Consider the following 16,750-nt stretch of genomic DNA (forward strand, 5'->3'; position numbering starts at 1 on the left):
GCCATGATCCTCAGGGTTGGTACATTACAAATATGTATTCATTTTCCCCGGATTTAGTATCCGGGAGGGGGTTGCCATTTTGGAGGGAAACTTGGTTGGTTTTCCCTCCATTTTTTCCCCCCTTCCCCCCCCCCCTTTTGCCTTTATAACAGCAGCTCCAGCTGCTGGTTTGGAGGTTGGAAAAATCACCTAAGAGCCTTTGCATTATATCCCTCTCCTTCTCTATTTCCAAGCAAAAAACCCTCAAGTCCTACATCCCTTTCTTCATCAACCCATAGCCCTACCCTTCCATCCTCCATTCCAGCAGCTGGAGGTTCTTCTTCAAGGCCTAGGAGTGCTGCAACTCAAGCCAAAAGGGTGCCAAGGCATAGTCTTCAAGGGTGAGCACCATTTTCTCTCTTTTTAGCTCGTTTTTGTATCATTTCTTAGCCATATTTGCTCGCTGTTTTGGGCTCCGACCTTAACTGGGACTAGGCTTATTTTGAGCTAATTTTCACTTTTTTTTAAGGGTCTCTCACTGTTTGAGGCCTTCTTGATGCACTTGCTTCATTATCCCCCTTGTATGCCATTATCTTGCGTAGTATTTTTGGCCTATGTAAAAACTGTTTTGAGCTCTGTCATGAACTGAGAAGAGGCTTATTTTGAGCCATTCTTCAACATTGTTGAAGGGCTCATTGCTGTTTGAGGCCTCTATCTTCTACTTGCCTTTATAACTCTCTTTTGGCCATATTTTTGCATGATTTGTTAGCCTATTGTGCTTCTGTTTTTAGGCTCTTTTCAGAACTGAAAACAGTCTTATTTTGACCCCCTCTTCATGTTTCATTGAGGGTCTTTTACTTTTTGAGGCATCCTTTTTATACTTTGTGTTATATCCCTCTTTTTGGCCATATTTTGCATAGTATTTTTGGCTTGTATATATGCTGTTTTGGGTCTGGCCACCAACTGTAAAAGGTCTTATTTTGGGCCCCTCTTCAACATTGTTAAAGGGCCCTAATCTGTTTGGGGTCATCAGCTGTGAGTTGCTTCTTTATCTCACATTTAGGGCCATTTTTGCATGCTAGTTTTGCCCTATTTATGTTTACTGTTTGGCCTTGCTTAAAACTGCAAACATGCTTGTTTTGGGGCTTCCTTGAATCTGTATTCACATGTCATGATCAAATAATGCATGCTTGATGTAGCTACAAGTCATTTCATGCACTTAATCTTGCATTTCGGGACCATTCCTTGCATCGGGTGCCATGTGTTCATCATTCAGGGCTGTTTTGCATCACTTATTGCCTCTGAAATTTGCATGCTAATATGCCATATTCCGTGCCTTGCCATGTCTTGTTAGAGTGGCATTTGGTGCCTTAGGGTCGGTCCTCGGTTTGCGTGCACGTGTGCACGCATCTCGAGTGTCTCATTTTCATCTAATGGCCTCCTATGTGAGTGTGGATGAGGTCCACTTGTGTTGGTGTAAGTCTATTGTGCATTGTGTATGTCATTTCATTTCATAGCATTGCGTATGCTAGGTTACATGTTAGAGCATTGTGTATGCCATTTTATTTCATAGCATTGTGTATGCTAGGTTGTATCTTAGTTGCATTTCATGCATATCATGCATATTGCATTGTGCTTGGGATAGGGGTTAGCCCGAGCACGAGAAACGAGGGACGTTTCGTACTCCGAGTGACGGAACGTATCTCAATTCCCAGTCACCGACACTCTGGATTATCCACGATGGAGTTAGGTCTTGTTGGGTTTTCATATGCATTCATTCTATATTGAGTTGCACAATTCGACCCCTCGGCCATCATGCATCGAGATGCGTGATTGGTGGCACGAGGATCGAGGCATGCATACATCTGTGAAAATACATTGCTATGCCCCTTTCCTGCTCTCTGTTGCAGCAAATTAAGAATTAGCAACCTTCTGGAGTTTGGCGCGCTTCCCAAGAATAAATGCAAAACAGAGGCTAATTGGGGCATCCCAATGAATTTCCGCGCAAGGCAGCCCAAACATACATCATTCATCAGAATTAAGCCAGTCCCTGGCTTGCATGCCAGTTTATAGCTTTCTCAGTTAATTTGTAAATTAATTAGGATTTCTGTATTATTTGGACTGTAATTATTCTGGACTATACTATTCATTCGGACCCTCTGCGCGAGGGCATAACTGTAATAAGTGTGGATGAGTGTGATGTATGTCTTCCAACCCCACGTCTTTCTCCCTTTTATTTACCTGCTTATGATGGTTAGATTAGGGCATATTTCAATTAGCATACAGTATGATAGCATGTTTGCATTCATTCATCTCACTACAACAAAAGTAACCTATGGTGACGAAAACTAGTGAAGAAAATAAAATTCGTCACTAAATGAAAATAATTCGTGAGGAATTTATAATTTTTGTCACATATAATAAAAAAATAAAAATGATAGGTGACAAAATTTATTTTCGTCAATAAATACTTCATTTTAAGTGAGGAAAAATTTAGTTTCGTCACCAAAAATTTTCCCGCTATTTTTTTTGGGTGGCGCCAAAATTTTGAGACTTTTGGTGACAAAAAAATTTGTCACTAATTATAAAATTATTTGTGATGAATATATTTTCGTCACCAAAACATTTTAATATTTCTGATATCTTTTGGTGAGGAAATAATATTGTTACCAATTTTGGTGAAATTTTTTTGATATATTGAGTAGCAATAAAAAAAAAGGGTATTAATTTTTTTTACCCTTTTTCTGTTTATCATCTCTCTCTCTCTCTCTCTCTCTCTCTCAAAATAGGGTATTAATTTTTCTTACCTCTTGCTCCTCCACTACGCCGATTGCCATCGTTGCCTCTATTAGTCTTGCCGATCACCACCGCCAGTAGTAGCCTTGCCGGTAACCGTCACATCTTCTTCGCTCGATGATTTGGTACATGGTTTCTCTTTGCTCTTTTTCTGGTGTCACTTTCTCTTATTCTCTGTTTTGGTATGGTGACGAAAATTAGTGAAGAAAACAAATTTCGTCACTGAATAAGAATAATCCATGAGGAATTATAAATACTGTCACGTATAATAAAAAAAGAAAAACAATAGGTGACGAAATTTATTTCCGTCAATAAATACTTACTTTTAGGTGAGAAAAAAAATAAGTTTCCTCACCAAAAATTTTGAAAGTTTTGGTGAGAATTTTTTTTTTCGACAATTAAAAAATTATTAATGAGGAATCACTACGACAAAAACAGTTAAAGATTACACTTTAAGAAAATGAAAATATCTCACTTTTATTAGAAGTGTGATAAAAAAAATTAGATTGATATTTTAATCACACTTAATTTGATTAAGTGTGATAATATTTATTTTTTATGATACTTTTTAATTAAGTGCGATTATATATATATATATATATTTTTTAATCTCACCTTCTAAATAAGTGTGATTATATGTAATTTTTTTAATCACAACTTCTAAATAACTGTGATCAAAAAATTATGAGGGGAATATTTACCACCTAATTTTATTTTATGTTTAATTTAATTTATTTATTATTTCTCTGATACATATTAAATAAATTAAAATTTCTCTGATACATATTATGTTTAATTTTATTTATTTATTATTTCTCCGATACATACAAAGGAAATACCAATCAACGCTGTTTACCCCTCTTTTCCACTCTCTCATTGTCTTGAACCCTAACCCGTCAAACAAAGAGCGGTGAAGGTTGAGCAAAATCAGAGGGCAATGGCGAACGGAGGTTGACAGCGGACTGACGGGGTCTGCGACGACGAGAGGAGGCAGCTGTGAAATCTGGGTGCCTGCGACGAGGTTTGATGAATTAGCCTCTGACCTTCTCTTTCCCTCTCTCTCTCTCCCTCCGTCCTAAATCCATTGGATCCCATGTTTCTGAACCGGCGCTCCTCTTCGCGAACACCTTCTGCTTCATTCTCTAGATTTCTGAGGTACTTTCACATTTGGGGTTCTCTTAATTTGTTTGGTTTACTTTCAATCTCTTAAATTGAATGTGATGATCACTAGTGCTAGAGCAATCCGCTTATTGGTTATACACGATAATAGTTAGCTGGCAGAGGTATTGATGGTTCACCTTTATTAATTGATATGAATGAGGGTTTGAATTAAAGGTTGCTGGGTTGATGGTCCTCTGCTTCGGCATTATTGAGGCTGTTTGTCAATTTGTTTAGCATTTGATGCTAGAATTAGATATTAGCTTAATGTAAAGGCTTGAACATATTCAATTAGGAAATAAAAAGGGCTGATGATCTTGAAACCTACCACTCTAAAGCCTCTTTTTTTTTTTTTTTCTAAGTAAAAATGATCTTACTGCAACTTCTTAAGTAAAATGATCATTTTTTTTTTGTTAAATTCTATTATTTCGCACCTTACTTCAATGAAGCCGCGCCTCGTCTTGCTTCTTGCGCCTAACACTGCTCTCATTAGATAGAGGTACACTGTGGAACAAGCAAAAGAGGGCAATGGTGTCTCTAATCAAGGTAAGACCTTTGATTCTCTCTATACTTCATTCAATGGCTTAACCAGCTTTTCATATGTGCAATTATATGTTTGTGTAGAAATTACATTTATGAATTGCTTTTTAATTCTTTGAATTCGCTATTTGCATATACAATTGGTACTCGGTATCACTGAATCTGCACATATTTCCTCTTGAAACAGTGATAGATAGTGAAGTTTTACAGGAATGATTTGTTAGCTTGTAGTTGAACTCTTTTTGGCAAGCCTTAATTTAGTTATTTTTGTTATAAGTAGCTTTTTTAGGTTATCATAAGTTACAAAAGTTTGGGGTGGATGAGAGTTGCATATCCGGTAATTGGGCAAAGTTTTATACAGTTTGTTCACGGGGCAACAACTTTGTGCATTATGTCAAAAGTTAGGTGTGTACCCAATCTTTTCCCTCCCAAACACAAATTAACGTGTACTAATTGGGACTTTTTTTTTTCTTTTTTTTTCTGTTGGGTATATTTTGTTGAGCCAAATTTTTAGGAATTGAAGTAGGATTATGTGGAAAAGTTTTATACAATTTGGTTCAATGGTAAAATCTTGACTTAATAACTTTTAGGTTATGAGTTCAAGTCTCGGGACAACCACTTTGTGCACTATGCCAAAGATTAGGCGTTTACCCAATCTTTTTCCTCCCAAACACACATTAATGTGTACTATTTGGGTTTTTTTTAAAAAAAATAAAATAAAATTTATGAGCGTGCATCGTGATGAATTTAGTTACATTTATTGATTTTTATGTATTTACTTTTTTAGTTTGTTCTTTTTCATGTATATTTCCTATATATATATATTGTTCTTGTATTTGTGCATGTATGTAACAAATGTTTATTATTCGTATGTTTTGTTGTGAGCACCTAGAAGAAGGCCGGGCATATACTTTTCTCTATGCTTATGTAATTGTCAGCGAATAGCTTAGCTTCTAACAACTCTAGATGCACTTATTTTTTAATATAGAAATTGTATTTGTTATTTGTGTATTTTTATGTATTCAGTTGTGTTAGAATTTTTTATGTATTTTTATGTATTCAGTTGTGTTAGAATTTTGTATGCTTATGTAATTTGTTATTTGTGTGAGAATTTTTTATGTATTTTTATGTATTCAGTTGTGTTAGAATTTTTTATGCTTATGTAATTTGTTATTTGTGTTAGAATTTTTTATGTATTCAGTTGATTTTTATGTATTTACTTTTTTAGTTTGTTCTTTTTCATGTATATTACCTATATATATATATTGTTCTTGTGTTTGTGCATGTATGTAATAAATGTTTATTATTCGTATGTTTTGTTGTGAGCACCTAGAAGAAGGCCCGGCATATACCTTTCTCTATGTTTATGTAATTGTCAGCGAATAGCTTAGCTTCTAACAACTCTAGATGCACTTATTTTTTAATATAGAAATTGTATTTGTTATTTGTTATTTGTGTATTTTTATGTGTTCAGTTGTGTTATTATTAGTAAAAATAATAGAATTTTTTTTCGAAGTAAAAATGATCTTACGCCATTGCCCTCTTTTGCTTGTTCCACAGTGTACCTCTATCTAATGAGAGCAGTGTTAGGCGCAAGAAGCAAGACGAGGCGCGGCTTCATTGAAGTAAGGGAGATTGAATTGGAGTTCCTCTCAATAGTTCCTTGAATTAAACTTTGCAAAGTCTTAGATTCTGGGGCTATTATTTTCATATCCCAGACTTTTAAGAGCAGATGTGAAGTCTGGTGAAATCTAAACCAAACAAGGCTTTGGTTCATAGACCATTTATTCCTCTGTTACATTTTCGAATTCAGTGGATAACAACAGAATCGTATATGATGTGTGAATGCCATTTTAAATGTACATCAAGTGATTCCTCCCAAAGGTCACCCCGAGTCCAAGGTCAATGTACCACCCAGTATTGGGTCTTCATCAGGAAGAGAAAGGAAAACAAGATAAACAAAAGGTTACTCTAGGCATCATAAATGGACATTGAAAAAAAGGAAAACTAGCATTTTTGTTATTAAACATTGACATATTCTCGTTTGTGTGGACAAGAGCCATAATTTTCTTTTCGTGTTTGTTCCAGATAATTCCCCTGATGTTTGCTGGGCGGCGACCTAGTGATGCTGAGGTTGTGTATGCATCAGCAGATAAAGCAGAACATCAGTTGATCTGGAAGTAAGTGTTATCCCCCTTGCAAACCACTATGTTGATAATTACTCTGTAATTTGGCTTCTCATGAATGATTCAAGAAGTTTGCTTTGAGGAATTTCCATCTGGATTTGGGGTGATATTAAAAGATTCTAATATATTGCCCAAAGGAGTAAAATTTTAAAATGGCAGCCAGTGGAAATATAACTATATTTGTAATGACCGACTCAGCTAAGTTGCCCATCAGTTCCTAATATTTTTTATATTATTGGTTTTACTTGTGTCAAATAGAATATTGAAATATAGAAGTTGGAGAAAAGATGAGAGCATCTGCAATGGAGTGGCTAAAAATGTGTTTTATTGAGAATCTGTTTGACGTGGTTGTGATTCATGTGATGATTGTCAACACTTATACTATCCTCCTTGTGGCAGGTCCTGATGAACTTAACGAATGACAACCCTGTCGGCTGTCAGCAAACTTTGCAACACATTAACTTAAAGAAAACTTGACATAAAACTTACTTGACTAAAATCTTAATTCCATTAGGTTCCATGTGGCACTAATATGTAATTCAGAATTTGCACATCAACAGTTAACAGGCTTTGCATAATCAAGTCAAAAAACTTTTTCCTTGGTAGATATTGACCTCATCTCAAGATTTATAAATGGCATTACTGTACTTTTATATATTATCATTACATTTTTTATTTGATAATTGTTTATCTATTATCATTACATGACCTTTGTCTGTGGTAAATTGACTATCACTATATGATTTCAATGTAACAAACTCATCTCTTGTTACAGGGACAAATTGTTTTATGTGGTTTAAGAAATGGAGCAATTTGTTTTCTACATGTTCATGTCTTGGAATAATTATCAATTTTTAAATGGAGATGACAATTGTCTTCTGGCTATTAATTTGAGGTGCGTGTAAACTAATCCGAACATCGGTCATAAATATATATATATATATATATATTGGCTTTATTATGTGATAATGCTAGGATAGCACTCTAAAACTAAAGAGTCAAAAAAATCATGAGCATGTTTATAAATAAAAAATAAAAAATTACAATGATTCCTTACCAAAGACGATTTGATCAAGGCTTTTGTTGGGTACAAATTCATAAACAAGAAGGCATTAAGGGGCTTCAATGGTACAACCCAAAGGTCTTACAAGGTTCTTGTGTTAAATTCCACTGATCAAATTTACCTTATTGAAGAAGTCATCGGCCCATTGTCGTGAATCAAATGTACCTCAATGCTACGTTATATTTTGGAGCTATTACATATATATATATATATATATATATATATATTCTGCCATTAGTGATAGTGATATATAGTATTTCTGCAATCTTTTGGCATCTTATGTTATCTGTGTAGCTTTATCATCAAGGATCACCTCAACTCTTTGAAGTTTTGGTTTGTTAGATGCATTTCTACTAAATTGGTTTATAAAATAAAATTATTTATATATGAGTTTAGATGTAATTGATAATATATTAATGTTTTCTTTGTTTATTTTCTTTGCAGATTGGTTTTTAATGACGTTCGGAAGTTTACTTGCAAATGAAGATCAACTGTTGAATTTTGTTTCCTGAACAAATACTTAGTTGTAGTTGCAAATCGAAATTGAGTGTTGATTTTTTTTGTGGATTCCACGTTAGTTCATTTTGGGATTTGCTTTGATGGTTTTTTTGTTACACTTAATGGTTTATATTATTAAAGTTGTTTGATGGATATATTTTGATTTATAATTAAATTGTTTACTGAATTTTTTTGTGGAGTGATGTATAATAGCTAATGGATTTCTTAGTACAATTAAAAGGCTATTGGAATATGAGCAGGGATATTTGTGAAATAATAATTGAAATTAAAATATAAAATATGGAACAGGTTTAGTGACGAATTTGTTTCGTCATTTGTATTTGTTATTATGACAAAGTGATTATTCGTCATTAATGAACATTTTTTGTGGCAAAATTTATTGCAGCGCATATATGAAAGTTTTCATTGATTTTGTTGTTTGGTGACGAAATGTATTTCGTCATGTATATAAATATATTTGAGAGGAAATATATTTCGTCACCCATGTATAACTTTTGGAGACGAAAAATTTCGTCACCTTTACATCTTACCGTGACGAAATTATTTCCTCATCAATGATCAACATTTGTGACAAATTTATTCGTCAACTAAAATTATAAATATGGTACTGAATAATTATTTGGTGACGAAAATGAGAATTTTTGGCGACAAAATCTTGTTTTATTGGTGACAAAAAATTTCGTCACTGAACTAATTTCATTGGTGACAAAATTATTTTTCGTCACGATGGTTTTTAGTGACAGACATTCAATGACGAAACTTGTGACGAAAATATTTCGTCACAAATATCTATAGTGACGAAATTAGCTCTTTCGAGACAAAAAAATTTCGTCATTCAAAACCCAACTTGTTGTAGTGTCTGTTTTGCATGCATCGGGCTCGGCGCATCATACTAACTGCATTGTATTTTCAATTCCAAATTGAATACATGTTAGCTGTAGCATTTCATATGCAATGTTTAGAATAGCCGAGCCTGCTATAGTTGCACTTTTGCATGTGTTGCATTAGGCACTTCTGTATAATTAGGATCATGCATGGATTTCTAATTAGCTTCTTTTTTGGCTTGGAGTACTCGGTGAGTTTTTATGCTTTAGCATCCTTGCATGCGTGTGAGTGACTGCCATGAATAGCATGCTTACCATGAGGCTATGTGCTTATGTGATATAACTGCCTGAATGCCTGTGGGTGAAGGTTGGGTTATTTGGATTGGAACAATTCATCAAATGTGTGTTTTAAGCCCACTAGATAGTGGCAAAACCATCTTTTCCTAAGCCCACCTGAGGGTGGCAAAATCTGCATTTCAAGCCTACTTGCGAGTAGCAAACCATCTTTCAAAAACAAACATGAAATGTTTCGTTCCAATTCAGGCGACCCAGTCTATACTTGTATGCTGTGCGCATCATATAGTAATCTAGGCTAATAACCGGAATAAGAATACACAATGTTTTCAAAATTTGATATCATGGTTAGTAGAGGCCGATCTTTGATCGGGCGAGCGGGGGTGCTCACGAAGTGACCTTCCCCAATCGTACCCAAGTTCCCGAGCCGAGGAAACTTTGGTGATGACGGACACGTGGCCTTAGGCAAACGAGTCAGGGTTTCCTAAATTTCCCCAAAATAAAATATTTAGGTGGCGACCCTGTATCTGGCAAAGCAGTCCATGTTTGGCACTTCTTTCAAAAATCTGTTTTTCTCAAAACGATTTGCTGGATTTGGACTCTTCAGTTCAGACTTAGAACCGTGACAATTTGAGAGTCCTGAGCTGTAGTGACCCCAAATGAACGGAATGCGAGCTCGTCCTTCCCGGGGCGTTCGGAGACGTCTACAGTTTCTGGCGACTCTGCTGGGGATTTAGAGAACTTGACTCGAACTCGTGATATCTGGTTTTGACTACACTTGTGTGTTTCTTTGCATTGCATTTGCATTGGTGCGCCTAGGACACTGTGTTTGCCATCTGCTATTCCTGAACGGTTTGCCGGAGGCTTGTCTTGTCAAGGCATGACCATAAGGCTGACCGGTTGTGGGCTCTGCCAGTATGGGAACACAAACCCCGGTTTTACCGGGGCACCCTTTTTGACCATTCGACCTAGTGTATATTCGGATCCATAGTGACCATTCCAAACTAGGATAGGTTCCTTACCCAATATAGGTTGTTTGAAACCGCTGCGTGCGTAGTGAAACCCTAGCTCCTGACAAAATAGGATAGGGAAACCCTACCCCAACATAGGGGTGTTTTGGCTCTCAATTATCTGTAATATGCTGTCAGAGTGTGTCTCTACAGGAATGCATGTATCAGTTTGCAAGTTTGGGCATCTGGCCTGCGGGCACCAGTTCAGTATTTTGGGATTCAGTTTACCCGAGGGTAACGGTTTACAGGCCAAATTTTGGGGCAGAATTCAGTAGAGAGCACACTCATTCAAATAGGCTCATATCTGTTCAGGTGAAATCAGGCTGAGATGCTGCATGTTTCCCCTTTTGCTAGGTAGTCTTGGAACCATAGCTTCAGAAGGCTTCGATATCCCCCGGGTACATTGGACTAGTGCTGATAGACTTTGTTAGGTCAGAAATTCAATTCAAGGGTAACCAGTGTTCTTTCGTTGAGGCAAGGTAAAGAAAATCCGGTCAAGGCTCATCGGTTCATCTAATCCGTCAGTCGCCAGTCACATCACCTTTGTTCAGACTCAGCAGACCGTGATGGCACAAGGTTCGGAAGAATTTGCGGCCGTAATAGCAGCACTAAATCAAGGAACTACCATGCAGGCTGAGACCAATATTGAAAGGCAGCGCCCATCTGGGGCATCTGCCTCACATCCAGCTTTGGGACCCCAGCCGAACTTTGACCCAATTCCGCCAGTTGAAGATTTGCAGTGTCTGAATCCTCGAGAAGGGTTGGCTCAAGCTCAGGTGCTCAGACCTCTGGTGCAGCCTAATGAGAGAACTCAACCCTTTCATGTTGATGTGTTCAATCTGACTGCAGTGAAAATTGCAAACCTTGAGAAGCAATTCAAAAAGGCACAGGGCCTTAACTCCATTCCCGACATTGAGGATGGGCACACCGAGGCTGCCATCCGGCTTCCAGACAGATTCAAAATGCCATATATCGACCGTTTCGACGGGTCTGGAGATCCAATGGTACATATCCGACTTTTCTTAGATGTCCTGAAGTCGATGGGTCTGACTAAGCCACAGAAACTCTCTCTGTATGGAAAAACCCTGTCAGGTGTTGCAACCACTTGGTATGCCAAATTGGAGGATACAGTGAAGCAAAACTGGGAAGAACTGGCTGAGGCCTTTGTCGATCAGTATTCCTACAATACCCAAGTTGAAATGACCATCCAAGAGCTTGAAGCAACTCGCCAGAACCCAACAGAGCCTTTTGTGGAATTTGTTGCAAGGTGGAGAGCAAAGGCAGCACAAATGACAGATCGTCGCCCTTCTGAGAGGGATCAAGTGCAGATGATGGTGCGAAACCTCGAGCATGATATGTTGCAAAAGTTGATAGTCGCTCCACTATTCACTTTCAAAAGTTTGCATGAACTGGGGGTTCAAGTCGAGAATGCGTTCAACAGCGGGATCGTTCCCAGGACAAGGGAACTAACAAGGAGGGTGATTTCAGGGAGTACCAACGCTGGTAGTAGCGCTATTTCCAAACCCACCAAAATCAATACAGTCGCCACAGCCGACCCTTTTGCCAAACCAAGCCTACAAACAGCTAGCCCAGCCCAAGCTCAGGGCAGAACTTCCACCCCCCTCTATATGAGCCTGACTAGCGCACTAAAAGCCTTGATGGAAAGAGGGCATCTCAAGCCCCTCGATCCTCAACCTCTTCCTGACCCACTCCCAGCCAGACATAACCCCTCCAAGTACTGTATGTACCATCAGCAGCACGGTCATGGCACCGACCGTTGCTACCGCCTTCGTCATGAGATCCAAAATCTCATAGACAATCAGACGATAGCTCCACCTTCAGACCCCAATGACCAAACATCTCCTGCCTACCTTAATCTCATCCACATACTGCTATCCACCTATGACCCCAGCATATACATCACCCCGGCCCATCTACCCAAGCCTGAGGTGTTTATCCCAGAAAGCATGGACTTATGCATGATGGGTGCACCTGAACCTCAACCATCTCAAACCCGTGAACCCACTACTTCTGAGTTGATGGGAATGATTAAAGATCTTCAAAGGACTGTAACAGATCTGGCCTCCGGGACATTGGCTCCATCATCGACCATACCATATACCGGGAACTTCATGTCAAAAGGCTCCCCGATGTTGGGACGGGCTGCATTTGAGGAAGGCCAATCCCTTGGCAAAGTGGAGGCGAGTGGAAGGAACAAGATAGGGGCGGACATGGATCCCAATGAACATCTTCTGTTGGCTGTTGAGGCTTTGAAAGCCGAGGGACTGAACAAAGAGCAAGTCCTCGTAGTTGTTGCAAAAGCTGTGGATGACACTTTCGCTACTCAGGTTGGGGGCAGTCCGAATCAAAGGGAACATCGGGAGAAGGGCTGTCATACCAGAGACGATCCTGTTATCTCTAATCCTCCACCCGGATGAGATCGGAAAACCAGGCCAGCACCTGCCAAGCACTTTGCTGGTGCGTCCAGCAAAAATCCACAAACTTTGAAGTACCAACCCCGAGGTCAAAGGGTCTTCCATGCCCTCCACATGCCTTTGTCCAAAGCTTTCCAAATCCTTATAAGACAAGGCCATCTCAAACCCCTTGAGCCTCGGCCTCTCCCGAATCCTCTTCCGGCTACGCATGATGCTGCCCAATACTGTGCCTTCCATCAACAAACCGGTCATGGTACTGACAATTGCTCTCGTCTTCACCACGAAGTGCAAGATCTGATTGACAACGGGGTCATTGTCGTGCCAAGATCTGCAAAGTCTATCGGCACTGGATCGGTGAACTTGGGGGATAATATGACCATGTGATCGGGGGATGAACCACCTGCGGGCGGCACTCGATTAACTCCAGACGTGGGAATGGCACGCACTGTTCTGAGCAATGTGTAAATACCAGTTTTTGTGCTTTCTGACTTGGGTATTGGGTCAGTTTTGTTGTTTTGTTTTGAGTCTGTCTTTTTGTTTTGAGTCAGTCTCTTTTGTTTTGGATCTGTCTTGTTGTATCGAGTCAGTCCTGTTGTATAGGATTCGGGTGATTCTGGGGGGTGTTACCTCGGGCGTCACCATTTTGTTTTATGTTTGTCTTTTCGTTTTGTTTTGAGTCTGTTTCTACCAGGGAGCCAGTTGTGCTAACAGTTTTTTTGAATAAAACAGCGGTGATCTTCACGCTCTCGCATTTGCTTCTGCCTTGTGCCAGTTATGCCGGAAGTTCTGAATGAGACGGCAGTATTTGACTAAAGAACTCTGTCTTTTCTGTGCCTTGAAATCATTGTATCGACCTAAGTTTTTCAAAACTTTTTTGAGCACTGCAGTGAAAACGAAGAGGAAGGAATTCCTTAGGATTTGCAAAACTTTGATCATTTAAGAGAAAGAGAGGCGTGCTAAGCCCTTAATGAATGAAATCATGCTTGTTAGCATGAGTACTGAGAAGGACCTTGGCTTGATCCAGACTGGTTTCACACTATCTTTAGTGCGAGCGATTTGTCATTTTCTTAAAAACTTTCAAAAACAAAATGTTTTGCGCGGTCCTGCGAAGACCTGTGTGGAATCGCTCTTGAGATTGTGCAGCCTAGGATCGCTCTCAGCCTCGAGACTCAACCCCTTTGCTTCCAAACCTTGACCTTGGATTCAGAAGGTTCAACGGTCAACTACGATGTGAGGCCTGTGTGGCCGGATTTGAAGCAGCCCTCGAACAAGAGGCCAGGAAAGTCAGATCAAAAAGATCAGAAGATCAGAAGAAGCTTGCAAAGCTAGAACAGAAGTACCCCTCGAACTAGGGGCAAAGATATCAGACATGCTCGAAGAACTGAAGATGAGTCCTCTTGCAAATCAACAGCCACTCTCCTGGATACGGATGGCTTCGAAACCCTATAACCATTTGGCATGGACCAAGCTACACTTTTACCCTTGAGAGGCTCGCTGGGCCGAAAACCCGGAAGGGCGACCCAGGCAAAAGTTAGAGCAAGAAAAAGAACAAAAAAGAAGAAAAATAAAAGAAAAGAAATAAAAAGAAAGAAAAAATGCAAAAAAAAAAAAAAAGAAAAGAAAAGAAAAGAAAAGAAAAGAATATCAAAAAAAGAGAAGAAAAAAAGAATTGAAAAGAGAAAGAAAGAAGAACAAAGCTCGCAAGGTCGAAAACCCGCAACGGGCGCCTTGGCAAAAGTTAGAGCCTAAAAAGGAGAGGTTAATACCCGAGTGTACCTTAACCCCGAACTACGTAAGGCTTGATTCCCATGTTTGGGATACGTAGGCAACTTCATTCTGAAGTCCAGCCATAAACACTTCCAAATCGACTGTGTCCATGCGATGGTTCTGGTTATCTTTGTCTTCTCTGTATCTGAGAGTCTGGTTGTGTTCGTCGCTCTAAGGACTGACTACAATGCGCTGCGGTGCTATCCAAACAAGGGGCAACTTTCCGTTGCCATGCAGTGTCCTTCAGACAAGGGGCAATTTTTCATTGCCATGGATCCGAGGTTGCGCATCTCAAGAGTAGGTTCCGTGCTCGTTGAGCAGTGGTCGTTTGCAAAAATAGTTTTTGAGAATTTTTACTGAGGTTGACTAATCTTCTCGAAAAGTATTCCATTTTCGAAACTGGACCATTTCTTGGACCCAAAAGAGGAAAATTTTCAGTGCTCATGGCCTGACTTGCATGATTTTAAATTAGAAAATTGAACAAGCATGTTAATCTAACTCTCATTTTGGTCAAAATTTTTTAGGAGAAAACTAAAACAAAAAATGGTCAAAATGATGAACTAGGGGCACAGTTGAGTCAGGTGTTCTGTCTTTTCCCCATTGCCAAAATACTTGCTGAAAAGGGCACTCTACTTGTCGGAAAGGGCACCGTATTCGCTAGAAAAGGGCACAACAAAGGGCAGAAAGCTCTCTCGTCCTCCAAGCAACGAGGTATCAAGCAAAGTGCGAAGCACGAACTAGAATGGGGCAAGATATTCCACTCCATCATCTGGACAGATCTTATCATGTCCAAACTCCCCAGCAAAGCATCATCAACTGATGTTAATTGCAGATTTGCTACACACCCAGTTGTAGCACAACCTTCCCGTGGGAGGAATTCACTAGCTGTGAGTGGAAGAAAGAGAATCTAACAGAATGCTAGGGGCACGAGCCCACGATTTGTTGTTTATCCATCAACCACTCAGGGAAGGGATGAAAAAAATGAGAGATTGAAGAATAGAGAGATGTTCGATGAGAGGAAAAATGAGAAGAGGGCATTTTCAGAAAAACAGAGCTTGAGGGCCGAGTGATGTGAGAACCACAAATGAGAAAGGGTGGGAAACATTACCCAGTGAAATAGGCTCCCTGTGCACGTCTGAGTGTCGTGTCTTTTTGTTTTATCTCGATTCTTGTTTTGAGTCGTTTCGAGTGTTACTCGACGTGTCTAGGTTATGTGCCTTTTATTTCCTTGTTGAGTCGTTTTGATGTGTTCAGTCGTAGGCTCAATACCTGGTCGAAAACTCATCTCTCAATTTCAAAAATAAAATCGTTTTGTGCTCCGAGTGCCGCGCCGTTCTCCACATTTGTGCAAAACAGAATTGGTTCTTTCATAAAGTCGCGGGGTTCAACCTAGGTCACGTGAGAACAGTAAGACCAGGACATATCTAAAGCTACATGGGTTCCGGACTGCAAAGCAAAAGAAAATAGGGAAAATTTTGAGCATCTGAGTGTGTTTCACCTTCAGAAAATTCTGAGATTGCATTCCATATGTACCTCTTCAGGCCTTGTCAGTGCTCTGAAGAATGAGTGTGCCTCTACTCCAAGCTTAAGCATGCTTCAAGTCAGAACGGCAATTGAAGCAGCAGCAGCAGATGTTATCTCTCGCCAATATGAACAGGGTGTGCCCTTTTTGAGCTGAGTGTGTTACAAAGTCCTCTAAGAGGTAAATCAGAGGCACCAGAGTACATATTTGATGCTCATCTACTACATAGAATGTGAACTTTCATATACACTGTTGTTGCATGCGTGCCGCGCATCGTTATGATTCATGCATAGAATATGCTTGCTTTTGATTCCGCATAGAATATGCTTTGATTGTTTCATGCATAGAATATGCTTGCTTTCAATATTGCGTAGAATGTGCTTTCATACTTGCATAGAAAAATGCCTGTATCTTTTGCATGGAAAATGCCCCCATACTTGTATAGAAGATGCATTTTATCGCACTGTCTTGTGCATTTCAAATCACTCGCGTTGTTTAGCGTATCGCACTGTCTTGTGCATTTCAAATCACTCGCGCTGTTTAGCGTATCGCACTGTCTTGTGCATTTCAAATCACTCGTGCTGTTTAGCGTATCGCACTGTTTTGTGCAGTTTACATTCGCGCTATTTTGCGCACCTCAATCGCACTGTTTTGTGC

Source organism: Camellia sinensis, chromosome 8 (genome assembly GCF_055761805.1).
Source record: "Camellia sinensis isolate YWXY chromosome 8, ASM5576180v1, whole genome shotgun sequence".
Classification (NCBI taxonomy): domain Eukaryota; kingdom Viridiplantae; phylum Streptophyta; class Magnoliopsida; order Ericales; family Theaceae; genus Camellia; species Camellia sinensis.